The sequence below is a fragment of the Coregonus clupeaformis genome, unplaced genomic scaffold (assembly GCF_020615455.1).
Source record: "Coregonus clupeaformis isolate EN_2021a unplaced genomic scaffold, ASM2061545v1 scaf0052, whole genome shotgun sequence".
Taxonomy (NCBI): Eukaryota; Metazoa; Chordata; class Actinopteri; order Salmoniformes; family Salmonidae; genus Coregonus; species Coregonus clupeaformis.
Window position 1 is genome coordinate 852,731 of NW_025533507.1, and position 4,770 is coordinate 857,500.

The window sequence follows — 4,770 nt, forward strand, 5'->3', positions numbered from 1 at the left end:
CGTCCCCCTATCTTTATCCATCAGAGCCTCTCCAGGGTCATTACTGAGCTGAAAGCGAGAGAGAAATACACAAACACCAGCAGAGCCTGAACTCCAAGCAATAATACTGGGGTTTAACTAACACTGACCCTCCAATCACACTGGGATTTAACTAACACTGACCCTCCAATCACACTGGGGTTTAACTAACACTGACCCTCCAATCACACTGGGGTTTAACTAACACTGACCCTCCAATCACACTGGGGTTTAACTAACACTGACCCTCCAATAATACTGGGATTTAACTAACACTGACCCTCCAATCACACTGGGGTTTAAGATTTAACTAACACTGACCCTCCAATCACACTGGGGTTTAACTAACACTGACCCTCCAATCACACTGGGGTTTAACTAACACTGACCCTCCAATCACACTGGGATTTAACTAACACTGACCCTCCAATCACACTGGGGTTTAACTAACACTGACCCTCCAATCACACTGGGATTTAACTAACACTGACCCTCCAATCACACTGGGGTTTAACTAACACTGACCCTCCAATCACACTGGGGTTTAACTAACACTGACCCTCCAATCACACTGGGGTTTAACTAACACTGACCCTCCAATCACACTGGGATTTAACTAAAACTGACCCTCCAATCACACTGGGGTTTAACTAACACTGACCCTCCAATCACACTGGGATTTAACTAAAACTGACCCTCCAATCACACTGGGGTTTAACTAACACTGACCCTCCAATCACACTGACAAATACTACTTGAATAGTATACTGGCCAGGTCAGTCTGATGTCTGTGTGTGTGTATGTTTGTCATGGCTCAGAGTTTAAGTGTGTGTATAGTATGAAGAGGTCAGACCCAGGCCCAGATATCTCCTGATCCAGGGCCTGTCTTTACAACACATACAAACACTCATTATGGAAAGAAACCAGAAATCTAGAGTAAATAAAGCTTTATTTTAGAATGGTATATAAATACAACACAATCATACATTCAAACAGATTATACTAAAGAGTAAACATTAAACCATCAACATTTAAATTGCAACATGACATCAAAATAACCTATGCTTTTCAAACATAGTCAATTACCAGCTTGTGTCATCACACATTTCATTGCAGACTATCGTCACCTTAGAATAACAACAAACACCTGTAGTGAAGCCTGATAACCTTCCTGAGAAACATGGCTACCCTCTGTGCTCCTTCAGTCCAACACCAACCCTTACTCCAGCTACCTCTTCTAGCCCCCTGGCCCTGCTGTCTCACTGCTGTTTGAGGAAGAGGGCAGCTCCATTCTGAATCCACTGGTCAGGGTTTCCTCCACAGGGCAGCGTGATGTGAGTCACCACCATAACCCGTTCAGAGCTGGTGTACACAGGCAGAGAGATGACCTCCTCAGGACTGTAGCAGCCACTGGAACTCTGTAATATAACACACACAACGTTAGATTAACATCAAATCAAATCAAAGTTTATTGGTCGCATACACAGATTTGCAGATGTTTTCGAATTCCAACAGTGCAGTAATATCTAGCAAAGAACTATATACACAATACACAGGCCCGTTAGTGTGTGTGTGTGGTGTGAGTGTTTGTTTGTTTGTGTGTGTAAGTGTTTGTGTGTGGGAGAGTGTTTGTGTGTGTGTGAGTGTGTGTGTGTGTGTGAGTGTGTGTGTGTGTGTGTGTGTGAGTGTGTGTTGTTAAGGATGCATATTTCTGTCAATTTTGTTACTGACTAACCAACCCCCATTAACCGGTTAACAAACGGTTAAATTAGTTCCAAACAGTAAAATGACTGACCAACAGAGAAAATACTATGCATGGAAGGAGCGGAAATTTTTCATTAAGAGCTTAAAGAACATGTGACAATAGCGAGCCTATCCTCTCATATTATTGAACATGCAACTACTGTAACGAAGCAGAGAATGGAATACATCATTTTCAAACATTAGCCAAAATGCAATTTGCGGGAAAACCCTGTTCTAAAAGACGCACCTGACGCGAGCCGTTTCATGTGACAGAGACGAACATCTCCGTTAGAAACTTAGAAAGAGTGAAAATGTAAATATGCAAAAACTAGGATGGGGTTTGTTCATATGACGAGGATTGTGGCTTTGGCTTCTGGACAACAAAATAAAGTTTATATGAAAACGAGTAGAACAGGAGAGAGATTCTGTGAAACTTTTTTTGGTTGCTAGCTTAGCTGTTGTTAGCTGCTTCATGCTGTTCCTCTCTCTCCCACTGCTCCCTGCAGCTAGTGTCTGGGAGTTGCCTAGCAACGAGTCTCTCCTCTGGCTTGCTCGCAGCTCATTCTACTAGAGACAGCCAGCCATTAGTTGACGTATGAAAGCTACTTTCTAACTCTATAAACAAACTGTACATGACTATTTTTTCGGCAAAATAATAATTCCGGTCGACCAAGACACTGTTCCTGTTTTATGACTGACTAGATTTGTTAAATTATGACACCAATTTAATTCCACAAAATGATAAAAAATTAATCTATAGACTGACAAGCATGACTGGTCAAATTCATTTTCAGAGGCTAACCGACTAACAGTTATCCTTTAACATCCCTAGTTGAGGTAAAGGGTGGGTGAGGCCGCATTAAAAGCAGTTTGAAGCTGGTCAGATAGGCCTCAGATCCCTCAGATCACTAGCAGGGCTGAATCCATTAGCCTGTTGTTACAGCCATTAGAATAACCAGGGGTACATTAACATTACACAGGAGCAACAGAGGGAGATGGAGCGAGTAGAAAGAGGGGATTATACTGTATATAAAGTATTATATAAAGTAGCGTTTGGTTACTAAACCGACTTGTCAGATACTAGGTATCACCGTTCCTGTCTGAGCAGTTTTACTCAGATAACTGAGGGAGAGGCCAGGAGGGAGGAAAGAAAGATAGCAGTTCAAAGGGTAAAATATATGGTTCCTTCTCTCACACAGTAAGAACTTTAGGGAAATAAGCTACACTGAACAAAAATATAAACGCAACATGTAAAGTGTTGGTACCATGTTTCATGAGCTGAAAAAAAAAAGCCTACAGAAATGTTCTATACACACAAAAAGCTTATTTCTCTCAAATGTTGTGCACAAATGTGTTTACATCCCTGTTAGTGAGCATTGCCAAGATAATCCATCCACCTGACAGGTGTTGCATATCAAGAAGCTGAATAAACAGCATGATCATTACACAGGGGCACCTTGTGCTGGGACAATAAAAGGCCACTGTAAAATGTGCAGTTTTGTCACACAACACAATGCTGCAGATGTCTCAAGTTTTGAGGGAGCATGCAATTGGCATGCTGACTGCAGAAATGTCCACCAGAGCTGTTGCCAGAGAATTGAATGTTAATTTCTCTACCATAAGCCGCCTCCAACGTCGTTTTAGCGAATTTGGCAGTACATCCATCCGGCCTCACAACCGCAGACCACGTGTAACCATGCCAGCCCAGGACCTCCATATCCGGCTTCTTCACCTGCGGGATCGTCTGAGACCAGCCACCCGGACAGCTGATGAAACTGTGGGTTTGCACAACCAAAGAATTTCTGCACAAACTGTCAGAAACCGTCTCAGGGAAGCTCATCTGCGTTCTCATTGTCCTCACCAGGGTCTTGACCTGACTGCAGTTCGACGTCATAACCGACTTCAATGGGCAAATGGTAACCTTTGATGGCCACAGGCACGTTCAAGAAGTGTGCTCTTTTTTATTGATGGCAATTTTAATGCACAGAGATACCGTGACGAAATCCTGATTCCCATTGTCGTGCCATTCATCCGTCGCCATCACCTCATGTTTCAGCATGATAATACACAGCCCCATGTCGCAAGGATCTGTACACAGTTCCTGGAAGCTGAAAATGTCCCAGTTCTTCCATGGCCTGCATACTCACCAGACATGTCACCCATTGAGCATGTTTGGGGCTGCTCTGGATCGACGTGTATGACAGCGTGTTCCAGTTCCCGCCGATATCCATCAACTTCGCACAGCCATTAAAGAGGTGTGGGACAACATTCCACAGGCCACAATCAACAGCCTGATCAACTCTATGCGAAGGAGATGTGTTGCACTAACTGGTTTTCTGATCCACGCCCCTACTTCGTTGAAATTGCTGCATGTTGTGTTTATATTTTTGTTCAGTGTAAATCACAGGAGACGTGTGAACAATAAGAACTCTGTTGCCATGACGACAGCTAATCACAGAGCTGAACTCTGACCCTGACCACAGAAAGAACAGACCGTGTCCGTGAGTGTGAGTTTATACCTGTGCTATCCAGGCCATGTAGCAGGCAGGTACAGCTGACACACTGGGGGAGTCATGATGGTTCTCAGACAGACGAACTCCATCAAAACTACAGCCCTCCAACTGCAGACCACTCACCTACAGACATACAGAGAGATGGGGGGAGAGAGAGGGGGAGACAGAGGAGAGAGAGATGGGGAGAGAGAGAGGGAGAGACAGAGGAGAGAGAGAGAGATGGGGAGAGAGAGAGAGATGGGGTGAGAGAAAGAGAGAGAGAGATGGAGAGAGAGAGATGGGATAGAGAGAGAGATGGGGAGAGAGCGAGAGAGATGGGGAGAGAGAGAGAGAGAGAGAGAGAGAGAGAGAGAGAGATGGTGAGAGAGAGATTGTGAGAGAGAGAGGGGGAGAGAGAGAGAGATGGGGGGAGAGAGAGAGAGAGATGGGGAGAGAGAGAGAGAGAGATGGGGAGAAAGAGAGAGAGGAGAGAGAGAGAGAGAGAGAGAGAGAGAGA

General features: G+C 44.4%; 1 pseudogene; it reads right to left on the reverse strand.

The window, feature by feature from the left end:
• Positions 1-948: 948 nt before the first annotated feature.
• Positions 949-4,770, reverse strand: part of LOC123483243 — a 176,718-nt pseudogene continuing 172,896 nt past the window's right edge.